Source organism: Leptonychotes weddellii, unplaced genomic scaffold (assembly GCF_054177405.1).
Source record: "Leptonychotes weddellii isolate Sample4059 unplaced genomic scaffold, ASM5417740v2 HiC_scaffold_1988, whole genome shotgun sequence".
NCBI lineage: Eukaryota > Metazoa > Chordata > Mammalia > Carnivora > Phocidae > Leptonychotes > Leptonychotes weddellii.
The window spans coordinates 1-13,795 of NW_027784916.1; the positions used below are offsets into that span (position 1 = coordinate 1).

General features: G+C 34.8%; 1 pseudogene; it reads right to left on the reverse strand.

The window, feature by feature from the left end:
• Window positions 1-2,827: 2,827 nt before the first annotated feature.
• On the reverse strand, window positions 2,828-2,948 carry LOC115945119 (small nucleolar RNA SNORA70; annotated as a pseudogene).
• Between the last annotated feature and the right edge of the window lie 10,847 nt (window positions 2,949-13,795).

Consider the following 13,795-nt stretch of genomic DNA (forward strand, 5'->3'; position numbering starts at 1 on the left):
AAGTCAAACTATCTTATCATTGTTTTTGTAAGTTCTATGTATTCTGGTTATAGTCCTTTCTCAGATAAATGCTTTGCAAATATTTTCTCTCAGCCTGTGTCTTGTCATTTCATTCTTTTAAGAGTATCTTTCAGAGAACAGGAAAAATTAATTTTATTAAGTTAAATTTATCAATATATTTACTTACGGACCATGCTTTTCCTTTGAATCAAAGAAATCTTTGCCCATCCCAAGGTCACAAGGGTTTCTCCTATGCTTCCTTCTACACTTTTAATGGTTTTAGGTTTGACATTTAGTTTTATGATTCTCTTTGATGAAATTTGTATTTAATTAGTGGTATGGATCATATTTTGAATTCTGTCCCAATTGTCCATTTAACTATCTTTGCCCCAAGACCACATTGTCTTTAAACTACAGCTTTATAATAAGTATTGTAAATCAGGTAGTATTTATTCTTCTTTTTAATGTTTATTTTGGTTAGTCCAAATCCTTTGCATTTCTATATGAACTTTTTAGAATCAATTTAGCAATTTCTAAAAAAAAAGTCTACCAGGATTTTCACTGGGATTGCTTTGATTCTATAGATTATGTATGGGGAGAACTATCATCTTAACAATATTGATTCTTCTTATCATTGAATATGTTGTGTCTCTACATTTATTTAAGTGTTCCTTAATTTGCCGAAGCAGTATTTTGTAGTTTTCAGTGTATAGTACTTGAACATCTTTTGCCAGATTTATTCTGAAGTACTTCATATTTTGTTTTTAAAGATTTTATTTATTTGACAGAGAGAGCATGAGTTGAGGAGAGAGGGAGAGGGAAAGGAAAAGCGAGAAGTAGACTCCCTGCTGAGCAGGGAGTCTGACACACGTCTCGATCCCAGGATCCCAAGATCATGACATGAGCCAAAGGCAGATATTTAACCGACCGAGCCACCCAGGTGCCCCTGAAGTACTTCATATTTTTTAATGTTCTTATAGTTGCAATCTTTTAAAAATTTCAACTACCTCTCGATAATTTTGCTAGTGTACAGAATCAACTGATTTTTGTATTTTGATCTCATGTTTTGTAACTTCATTAAACTCACTAGTTCTAGTAGGTACTTTTACAGGTTTCCATATAGACAATTACATAATTTGCAAATAAGTAGTTTTTCTCTTTCTTTCCAATTTAGATGACATATTTATCTTCCATAATGCACTGTCCAGAACTTTCAATACAATATTGAATGGAAGTGATGAGAGTGGACATCCTTGTGTTGTCCCTGATTTTAGAAAGAAACCATTTAGTCTTTCACCATTAAGTATGTTAGCAGAGGAACTTTTGTAGATGACCTTTATCAGGTTGAGGAAGGGCCCTTCTCCTCATATTTTGCTGAGAATTCTTATCAGAAATGGATCTTGGATTTTGTCTAATTCTTTTCCTGTACTTATAGAAATGATCACATGATTTTTTCATTTTAGATTTTTCATATGGTGAAATATATTGATTATATTGATTAATTTATAAATCTTAAACCAACCTGGCATTCCTTAGGTAAACCTTACTTGATCATGATATATCCCTTTTATATATGGTTGAAATTTATTTACTAATTTTCCAAAAACTATTTTTTGCCTATAGGCTTATTAAGGATATTGGTGTGTAGTTTTCTTTTCTTTTTTTTTGTAATGTGTTTGTCTGATTCTATTATAATGGTAATGATGACTTTATAGAATGAGTTGGGAAGTATTCCTCACTTTTCAATTTTCTGGAAGAGTTTGTGTTGAATTGGTATTATTTCTTCCTTAAAGGGTATTGGATAGAATTAATCAGTGACAACATCTGGGCTTTGTTCATGGGAAATTTATTTAGTAAAATTCAATGTCATATGTATGCAAATATGTATATATATATATATATACACACATTTGTCTGTGTAGGCATGCATATACATATATATTTATAGATTATTTCTTCTTAAATAAGTTTTAGTAGTTTATGTCCTTCAAGAACTTCTTCTATTTTGTTTCAATTATGGAATTTATAGGCATAAAGTTCCTCATAACAACCCTTTAACGTCTTTTTAATATCTGCAGAATCCATTGGTAACTTGTGTCTATTCTCCCTCCCTTCCTCTTTCCCTCGCTCCCTTTAATCAATCTGGCTATAGGATTACTAATTTTATGCATCTTTCAACAAATTCAGGTTTTGTTTCTTTGGTTTTCTCTATTGATTTTGTTTTCTATTTCATTGGTTTCTGTTTTGATCTTTTAATTTCTTCTGTGCACTTTAGTTTAGTTAGCTTTTCTTTTTCTAATTTCCTAAAGTAGAAGCTGAGATCACTGATTTGAGACATTCCTTCTCTAACAGGTGTTTAATGCTATACATTTCCTCCCAAGTACTGCTTTTTCTTTTTTTTTTTTTTGACAGGAAGTAGGATTTGTTGGTAGGCATGAATAGGGAGGGGGCAGTGCCGAGGTTCTCATGAGTGCAGAGCCCTCCATTTGTCCAAGGGACCACGATTAGGGATGTATTTGACCCCACAGCCATCTGGGATAAGCCGTTTTTCAGCCACCATGTCTTCAAATTCATCCGCATTAAACTTAGAAAAGTCCCACTTCTTGGAGATGTGGATCTTCTGGCGGCCAGGGAACTTGAACTTGGCCCTGGGTAGGGCCTCAATCACGTGCTCCTTGTTCTGCAGCATGGTACGGATGGACATGATGACTTGGCCAATGTGGACCCTGGCTACTGTGCCCTGGGGCTTTCCAAAGGCACCCCGCATACCTGTCTGCCACCTAGATTGGAGATAGCATGAGGTCAGACCTCAACATCCACTGGAAAGGGCTGTCTCCAAGGTCCCTTAGGGCAACCCATACAATCAACAGGCTGCATACACTACCAAGGAGGCTACTGGCACCCTGGGCCCCCATGGATCCTCCTAAGTACTGCTTTAGTGGCATCCCAGAAACTCTGTTATACTGTGTTTTCATTGCAATTTATTATAAAATGTTTTCTAATTCTATTATTTCATCTTTAATCCATGTGTTATTTAGAAGTGTGTTATTTATTACCAAATATTTGGGGATTTTCCAGATGTGTTACTCTTGTTGTTTTCTCATTTGATTGTATTCAGAGAATACACTCTTTATAATTTTAATCCTTTAAACTTGTTTTATTATCCATAATAATCTATTTTGGTAAATTTTCCATGTGCACTGGAAGAGTGTGCATTCTACTAAAGTTGGATGGAGTGTTACAGCAATGGCCATTAGGTTAGTGTGTTCAAATATTCTATATTGTTACTGATCTTGTCTATTTATTCTATCTTATATTGAAAGGAAGGTACTGAAATTTCTACCTATAATACTGTATTTGTCTATTTCTTCTTTCAGTTCTATCAATTTTTGCTTTATGTATTTCAAAAATCTGTTATAGATTCACAAATATTTAGAATTATTATGTCTTTTTGATAAATAGATTGCTTTATCATTATGAAATGATTATCTTTATTCCTGGTAATATCATTTGCCCTGACATATACTTGGTCTGATATTAGTATGGCTGCTGCAGCTTCATTTTGAATAGTATTAACATAGCATCTCTTTTGTATATTTATATTTAAAGTGATTTTATTATAGGCAACATTGTGTTGGGTCTTTTAATCTGACAATCTCTTTTTCGTTGGAATGTCTTGACCTATTCTATTTAATATGATCATTGGTATATTAAAGTCTATCATCTCCTATTTTGTTTTTAACCTTTCTGCTCTTTGTTCCATTTTCCTGTCTTTTCTGCCTTCTTTTGGACCATACTTTTGGACAGTATTTTTTAGTGATTTCATTTTGTCTTCTTTGTTGGATCATTAGTTATACCTCTTCTTTTATTGATTGTATTGAGGTTTATAGTATACATCTTTAACTTACCACATTCCACTTTAAGTGATTTTTATATCACTATATGTACACATAAGTTGACAATAGTTTACTTCCACTTCTACTCCCTAGTCTTTCGCCATTTTTTCATTTATTTTACTAATACATGTTATAAAATACACAATAATTTTGCTTAAACAGTGAATTGCTTAATTCACCGTTTCTGTCTTTTGAAGAAATTTAAATTATAAGCAAAAATCCTTATTTTTTATCCATGTAGTTACCTTTCTTGGTGCTTCTCATTACTTTAGATGTATATTTTCATCCGCTGTCATTTTTCATCTGCCTGACAAATTTCAGTTTATTGTAGTGTAAGTCTCAAAATTATTTTTTCAGCTTTTATATGTCTGAGCTACTTTTTTTGCATTTATTTTTGAAAAATAAGTTCACTGAATATTAAACTCTATGTTGTCTGTCTTTTCTTTTACATTCTTAAGATGTGCCTCCACTGTTTGAGTTTTCCCAATGAGAAATCTGCTGTCTTCCTTATTTTTGTTTGTATACATATCTATTTTCCTTTGGCTGTTTTTAAGATTTTTCCTTTTATAACGGGTTTTAGGCAATTTCATTATGAAATGTGTTGATGTGATTTTCTTCACTTTTTTTGTGCTTAAAGCTCATTTAGCTTCTTGGAATATGGGTGTTTAATTTTCATGAAATTTGAAAAAAGTGGCCATCATTTCTTTAATTTTTTTTGTTTGTTTGTTCTTTTTTCACTACTTCAGGGATCCAGTTCCATATTTAAAAGGTTGCTTGAAGTTGTTCCGGAGCTCACTTGGTGTGCTTTGCATTCTTTTTAAAAAGTATATTTTCTTATTTATTTATTTATTTATTTATTTATTTATTATTTTTTTATTTTTTTATTTTTGAGAGAGAAAGAGTGTGCATGTGCACAAGTGTTGGGGGGGTGATTTGTAGAGGGAGAGAGAATCTTAAGCAGGCTCCACACTCAGCACAGAGCCCAACACAGGGCTTGATCCCATGACCATGAGATCATGAGGTGATCTGAAATCAAGAGTTGGATGCGCAATTGATTGAGCCACCCAGGCACCCCATATTTTCTGTTTTCAATTTTGGATAGTTTCTTTTTTTTTTTTTTTTAAGATTTTATTTATTTATTTGAGAGAGAGAATGAGATAGAGAGAGCATGAGAGGGAGGAGGGTCAGAGGGAGAAGCAGACTCCCTGCTGAGCAGGGAGCCCGATGCGGGACTCGATCCCGGGACTCCAGGATCATGACCTGAGCCGAAGGCAGTCGCTTAACCAACTGAGCCACCCAGGCGCCCTCAATTTTGGATAGTTTCTATTGCTTTCTTCAATACCTTAAATTTTCATTTCAGACACTGTAGTTTTCATCTCTACAAGTTTGATGTGGGTCTTTTTCATATCTTCAATATTTCTACTTAACTTTTTAGATACATGTATTCAAGGCAAAATAACTGTTTATTCCTTGGGTCTGCTAATTCTAACATTTATGTCAGTTTGAAGTCAGTTTTGATTGATTGATTATTCTCCTCAGTATGGATCATATCTGTCTGCTTCATCGCATGTCTCCAAATCTTTGCTTGGGTGTCAGACCTTGTGGGTTTTACTCTCTGAGTTTTCTTATTCCTATAAATATTCTTAAGCTTTGTTCTTGTATGCAGTTAAGTTACTTGGAAATAGATCCTTTATGGTCTTGCTTTTATGACTTGTTAGGTGGCTCCAGAAAAGTACCCAGCATAGGGCTAATTATCCCCCACTACTAAGCCAAGACTTTCCTGAGTACTCTACCCAATGCTACATGATTTGTGAGTTTTTCTGGTATGGATCTGTGGAACGTAATTTTCCTGGCCTGTGTGAATGTTGTGCACTGTTTGCTTTAATTCTTTTGAATGGTTTTCACTGCCTCTGGCAGTCTGCTCAAATACAAACACTGATCGGTACTCTGGGGAATATTCAGCTGAGACCTTCTGCATGACCTGGGGGTGGGGTGGTATCTGTGCTGTTCCCTCCTTTGTGGTGTTGTCCTATGAACTCTAGGCTGCTTTTTCTCTCTGGACCTCCACTTCCTCGGGCCAGGTTCTGCCTGTGTTCTTCTCTGAACCATAGCTTGGAAATTCTCTCATGACATTAAGCTAGGACATTTGTAGGGGTTACCTCAGATGTTTTCTATCTCTCAGGGATCACTCTCTTTGGTTGTCTGATGCCCAGCACCTTGATTTGATATTGTTGTTGTTTCCTACAAGAGGGCAAATCTAGTCTTTCTTACTCTGACTTGAAACTGAAGTCCCAGCTGATCTTAATAAGGGAGATGGGCCATGGGAAGATTAAGAAATCTATATATAGTTCTTCTGCAGAAAATCCAGCTTATGGTAAAATATTGAATCAAAGTTTCTTTCTACATACACATACATATGTATATCTCTTAATTTAAACTACATTATCTACTCTGGGGAAGTATCGATTTTAATGAGTACCAAATTCAATTCTAAATACTGTTCACTTAAAAAATAAGAAAAGAAAAAAGAAAAAAAAAACCCTGAATACTCTGAGAGTGTCTGTCTTTTGATAGGGAGTGATGACTTTATAGAAATATATACCTCAAATCCAGCCTCTACAATCCTTTTATATTGGAACTATTCTTAGATCAAAGAATTTTCTGACCTCATCCCACTAAGAAAAAATTTCAACCTTTACGTGTCAAATACTTTTTTTAAAGATCAAAAGTATAGTATAACTAGTAGAATACTGAGTCAGGTGAAATGATAAACTCTCTCATGAAATAATTTAATATGGTTGGCTTAGGAAATGTTACCTTCCCACATGAGAGTTAATTTAGGAGGTGTTCATGAATGCAGGTAATGCAGAAACATCTGCAAGATTAATTATCTCTGAAAAAGTTCTCAAAAGAAATCTTGATATAGTTAAATTCACACCTAGATTTTTAATTTCATGTAAAGACAGAATGCTCGTTTAAAAAAAATCCTTACTATGAAAACTAATATCAAGTAAATAACTTTGGTTTCACTGTAATATCTTTGAACACTGAATCTTTTCAAATTTAAAAGGGATTATTATAGGGGCACCTGGGTGGCTCAGTCGGTTAAGTGTCCAGCTTTTGGTTTTGGCTCTCTGTGATCTCAGGGTCCTGAGATTGGGCTTTGTGCTCAGCACAGAGTCTGTTTGGGACTTTCTCTACCTCTCCTTCTGCTCCTCCCACCCCAAAATAAATAATTTTTTTTAAAGACATTATAGGGGTGCCTGGGTGGCTCAGTCGGTTAAGTGTCTGCCTTCAGCTCAAGTCATGATCCCAGGGTCCTGGGTCAAGTCCGGCGTCGGGCTCCCTGCTCAGCGGGGAGCCTGCTTCTCCCTCTGCCTGCTACTCCCCCTGCTTATGCTCTCTCTCTCTCTAACAAATAAATAAAATTTTTTTTAGAAAAGAAAATCTTGAAAATAGGATACATTTCTAGAAAAGAAGGAAACATTTGAATGAAAAATAGATGGAAGCAAATAGTAGAAGAATCAAATTAGAAAGAAACTTCAAACTTCAATAGCTTAAGTGACTCAGTGTTACGAGAATTTTGTATTAAAAAAAAGGGATTCCAATAAAATTGTTTTAAGGATCAAATAGTCTAAGGAAAATGACCTTAAAGTGAGAAAAATAAATTCTTAAAATCTGGGTCATTTACCCGAGATTTCCTGTATTTCCTACAGTTTTGTGCTTTGAACTTTTTGATGGGTCACCTGGAGACAGTCACTTTTTTTTCACTGAAGATCAAGTTATCAGCAAAGTACAAAATGGTAATTAAAAAATTTCTAGTTCAGTACCAGGCACACATTGTTCTTTTAATGAATCAGATTATCTTAACTTTGTAAGGATTAATTAGGCACTTGTAGCAGTTCCTTTAAATTTCTCAGAACACTATGCCACCTGATAACTAAGCAGCAGCCTTGTAAACTCAGAGTTAACAGAAGCTTAGAAAGTCCATTACACTTAATTCACCAGAAGAGTCAGAAGTTTTTTATTATGACATTCTTAAAATATTATCATATATTTTCATTTAACATTAAGGTTTGTGTAAGCACTAAATACCATTAGAAGAAGGGGTAAAGTTAATATTGCAATATTTTTTTTTTAGAAAAAAATTTAAATTATTGAAAAATATGTGTAACAATAGTTTTTGAAACCTGCATATATTTTCTCTACAAAATCAACAAATATTAAGATTTTAGAAATATAGATATTATAGGTTTAAGAATTACTTTGGAATAACTTCAGATTTGTAGAAAAGTGGCAAAGACAGTATAAAGAGTTCCCATATACCTTCACCAAACTTTCTCAATGTTAACATTTTATACAAACATATACATTAAAACTAAGATCTTAACACTGGTAGAATGCTATTAACTAACCTGCAGATTTTATTAATATTTCACCTTTTTTTAATTCCAAGATCCATTCCAGAACATCACTTTAACTCTATGTATGTACATATGCATGTATGTATGTACTTTTCTATCCAACACAACTTTATACTTTTGTCAGAACTATATATACTTTTTTCTTTCCATTAATCTTTATTTTTTTGACGATTTATTTATTTATTTGAGAGAGAGAGTGCAGGGGAGAAGGGCAAAGGGAGAGGGAGAGAGAGTCTTAAGCAGACTCCAAACTCATAGCGGAGGCCTATGCTGAGCTTGATCTCATGACCCTGAGATCACAACCTGAGTCAAAACCAAGAATCAGACACTTAAACAACTGCACCACCCAGGTTGCCCCATTTTATTTATTCTTAAATTGAATTAAATTAACATGCAATATTACATTAGTTTTAGGTGTAAAAAATAGTGATGATATTTTTATACATTATGAAATGATTACCACTATAGATCTAGTTACCATCTGTCACTGCACAAGGTTATTACAAATTATTGACTATATTCTCTCTGATGTATATTATATCCCTGTGACTTATGTCACAGTGTCTTTATCCATTCATCTATCAACGGGCGCAAGTTACTTCCATATCTTGGCAATTATAAGTAATGCTGCAGTGAATATAGAGGTACATATATCTTTTCAAATTAGTGTTTTCTTTTCTTTTTTTTTTTTTTTGGATAAATACCCAGAAGTGGAATTGCTGGATTGCTGTAATTGTTTGACAAATCTCTATACTGTTTTCCATATTGGCTGCACCAATTTACATTCCCACCAATAGTGCACAAGGGTTTCCTTCTTTCCATATCTTCACCAATAGCTATTATTTCTTATCTTTTTGATAATAGCCATTCTGACATGTGTGAGGTAGTATCTCATTTTGGTTTTGATTTGCACTTCTCTGATGACTACTGATGTTCAGCATCTTTTCATATACCTGTTGGCCATCTGGACATCTTCTTTGGAAAAATGTCTCTTCAGGTCCTCTATTTTTCAATCAGGATCTTTGTTGTTGATGTTGTTGTTGTGTTGTTGTTATTGAATTGTATGAATTCTTTTTATATCTTAGGTAACAACTTCTTAACAGATATATCATTTGCAAGTATCTTCTCCCATTTAGAAAGGTGCCTTTTTGTTTTGTTGATGGTTGCTGTCAATGTGCAAGAGCTTTTCAGATTGATGTAGACCCATTTGTTTGTCTTTTCTTTTTTTTTCCTTGCCTGAGAAGACATATCCAAAAAAATATTGCCAAGACCAATGTCAAAGAATTTATTGCCTATGTTTTATTCTAGGAGTTTTATAGTTTCAGGTCTTATGTTAAGGTCTTTCATTAATCCATTTTGAGTTTATTTTCATATATGGTGTAAGAAAATGGTCCCGTTTCAGACTTTTGCATGTAGTTGTCCAATTTTCCCAATTCCATTTATTGAAGAGACTGTCTTTTCCTCTTTGTATCATATTGTCCCCCTTTTCATAGATTCATTGATCATATAAGCATGGGTTTATTTCTGGGCTCTCTATTCTGTTGCAATGGTCTATGTATCTGTTTTTGAGCCAGTACCATGCTGTTTTGATTATGACAGTTTTGTAGTACAGTTTGAAATCAAAAGAGCTAAGATATCACTTAACTTTTAGTCATCATGTATCCTTAGCCTTCTTCAACTGGTGATAGTGTGTCTTTCCTTCTTCTTCATATCCTTCACAATTTTTAAGAATATTGATCAGCTATTCTGTAAACATCTTTGAATTGGTTTTGTCTGATATTTACTTATAATCAGAAATTCTCAATTTTTTTTGAAGAACATCTCAGCAATGAAATGTGCTTCTCATCATACCATATCAAGGGTTATATCACAACATGTCTTATTACCAGTGGTGTCAATTTTCTTCACTTGTTTAAGGTGGAATCTAACAAGTTTCTCTACTGTAAAGTTCCTATTTCTGTTTCCATATTCTTTTATTTGGAAGCAAGTAACTAAAGTCTAGCACACATTCCAGTGGAAGAGAATTAAGCTCCACCTCCTAGAGGGAGAATGATTTATTTAGAATTTTTCTGAAGGAAGACTTTTCCCTTCTCCCTCATTATTTTGTCAATCAATTATGTATATTCGGATGTACTTGTGAATATTTGCTTTGTTCTTTGAGTTATAAATACTGTTACAAGTATAGCCCAAAGATATTTCAGGTTTGGTTCCAGACCACCTCAATAAAGCAATATTGCAATAAAATGAGTCCAGTGAATTTTTTTTGGTTTCCCAGTGCATGTGAAAGTTATGTTTATACTATACTGTAGTCTATTAGGTGTACAATAGCATTATATCTACAAAATGTACATGACAATTAAAAAATACTTTATTGCAAAAAAAATGTTACCCATCATATGAGCTTTCCCCAAGTTGTAATCTTTTTGCTGCTGGAGGGTCTTGCTTTGATGTTAATGGTTACTGACTAATCAGGGTGGTGGTTACTTAAGGTTGTGGGCGACTGTGGCAATTTCTTAAAATAAGACAACAATACATTTTGCTGAATTAATTGACTCTTTCATGAACAATTTCTCTGTAACATGTGATGTTGTTTGATAGTATTTTGCCCACAACAGAACTTATTTTAAAATTGGAGTCAATCCGCTCAAACCGAGCCCCCCACTGCTATATCAACTAAGTTTATGTGCTACTTTAAATTCTTTGTTGTCACTTCAATAATCTTCAAAGCATCTTCACCAGAAGTAGATTCCATTTGAAGAAACCAATTTCTTTGTTCATCCATAAGAAGGAACTCCTCATCTGTTCAAGTTTTATCATGAGATCGCAGCAATTCAGCAATCTTCAGGCTCCCATTCTAATTCTAGTTCTCCTGCTATTTCCACAACATCTGCAGTAACTTTCTTCACCGAAGACTTGAACCTCCCAAAGTCAACCATGAAGATTGGAATGAATTTCTTCTAAAGTTGATATTTTGACTTCTTCCACTGAGTCACAAATGTTCTTAATGGCATCTAGAAGGGTGAATCCCTTCCAGAAAGTTTCCAATTGACTTTTCCCAGATCCATCAGTAGAATTACTATCTCTGGCAGCTATAGCCTTATAAAAATGCACTTCTTGGGGCACCTGGGTGGCTCAGTCAGTTAAGTGTCTGCCTTCAGCTTAGGGCATGATCCCAGGGTCCTGGGATCGAGCCCTGCATTGGGAAGGGAGTCTGTTTCTCCCTTTCCCTCTGCCTCTCCCCCCGCTTGTGCTCTCTCTCATTCACTCTCTCTCCCTCAAATAAATAAATAAAATAAAATCCTATTTTATAAATAGTAAGATTTGAAAGTCAAAATTACTCCTTGGTCCTTGGGTTGCAGAATGAATGTTGTGTTGACAGGCATGAAAACAACATTAATCTCCTTGTACACCTTCATCAGAGCTATTAGGTGACTAGGTGCATTGTTAGTAAGGAGTAATATTTTGAGAGGAATCTTTTTTTTTTTTCCCCTGAGCATTAGGTCTCAACAGTAGACTTAAAATATTTAGTAAACCATGTTGTAAAGAGATGTGCTGTCATCCAAGCTTTGTTTTCTCATTTATAGATCACTGACAGAGTAGACTTAGAGTAATTCTTAAGAACCCTAGGATTTTCAGAATGATAAATGAGCATTGGCTTCAACTTCAACAAGAGTTAGCCTTTCCAGCCAGGCATTGACTTCTCCTCTCTAGCTATGAAAGACCTAGATGGCATCTTCTTCCAATAGAAGGCTATTTCATCTACACTAAAAATCTACTGTTTAGGGTAGCCACCTTCATTAATTATCCTAGCTAGATCTTTTGGATGATTTGCTGTAGTTTCTACATTAGTACTTGCTGCTTCACCTTGTACTTTGATATTAAGGAAATAGCTCCTTCCCTTAAACTTCAGGAACCTGCCTTAGGTAGCTTCAAGCTTTCCTTCTGCAGCTTCTGCTCTCTCAGCTTTTATAAAATTAAAGAAAGTTAGGGCCTTGCTCTAGATTAGGCTTTGGCTAAAGGGAACACTGTGGCCGGCTTGATCTTCTAAACAGACCATTAAAACATTCTCCAAATCAGCAATAAAGCTGTTTGTTTCACTTTCTTATTATTCATGTGTTCACTGGGGTATCACTTTAAATTTCCTTCAAGAACTTTTCCTTTACATTCATAAATTGGCTATTTGACATAAGAAACCTAGTTTTGGGCCTAGCTCAGCTTTTGACATGCCTTCCTCACTATGCTTAATAATTTCTAGCTTTTGATTTAAAGTGAGACACATGTGACTCCTCCTTTCACTTGATCACTTAGGGGCCATTGTAGAGTTATTCATTGGCCTGATTTCAATATTGTTGTGTCTCAAGAAATAGGGAGACCTAAAGAGAGAGAGACTGATAAAGAATGGCCAGTCAGTGGAGAAGTCAGAATATACACTTACCTATTAAGTTCACCATTTTATGTGAGTGTGGTTCATGGCACCCCAAAACAATTACAATAGAAATATCAAAGATCACTGATCACACAGATCACCATAACAAATATAATAAGAAAAAAGTTTGAAATATTGTGAGAATTACCAAAATGTGACACAGAGACACAAAGTGAGCAAATGCTGTTGGAAAAACGTCACCAATAAACTTGCTTGATGCAGGGTTGCCATAGACTTTCAATTTGTAAAAAATGCAGAATCTGTGAAGTACAATAAAGTACAATAAAATGAGGTTTGCCTATACTAGTAAGAGGCCAACACTAGTATTATTTATTTTGTTGCTCAAAAGATTTGGCTTTGTCTATTGGGGACTCTTTCTGGTTGGTTCCTATGTCTTTTTTTTTTTTTTTCTGTATCTAGTTAATTTCCTGATTTTTTAAAAAATTTTTTATTGTTATGTTAATCACCATACATTACATCATTAGTTTTTGATGTAGTGTTCCATGATTCATTGTTTGTGCGTAACACCCAGTGCTCCATGCAGAACGTGCCCTCTTTAATACCCATCACCAGGCTAACCCATCCTCCCACACCCCTCCCCTCTAGAACCCTCAGTTTGTTTCTCAGAGTCCATCGTCTCTCATGGTTCGTCTCCCCCTCCGATTTCCCACCCTTCATTCTTCCCCTCCTGCTATCTTCTTTTTTTTTTTCTTAACATACATTGCATTATTTGTTTCAAAGGTACAGATCTGTGATCCCACAGTCTTGCACAATTCACAGCACTCATAACAGCACATACCCTCCCCGGTGTCTATCACCCAGCCACCCCATCCCTCCCACCCCAGCCCCCACTCCAGCAACCCTCGGTTTGTTTCCTGAGATTAAGAATTCATCATATCAGTGAGGTCATATGATACATGTCTTTCTCTGATTGACTTATTTTGCTCAGCATAACACGCTCCAGTTCCATCCACGTTGTTGCAAATGGCAAGATCTCATTCCTTTTGATGGCTGCATAATATTTCATTGTATATATATACCACTTCTTC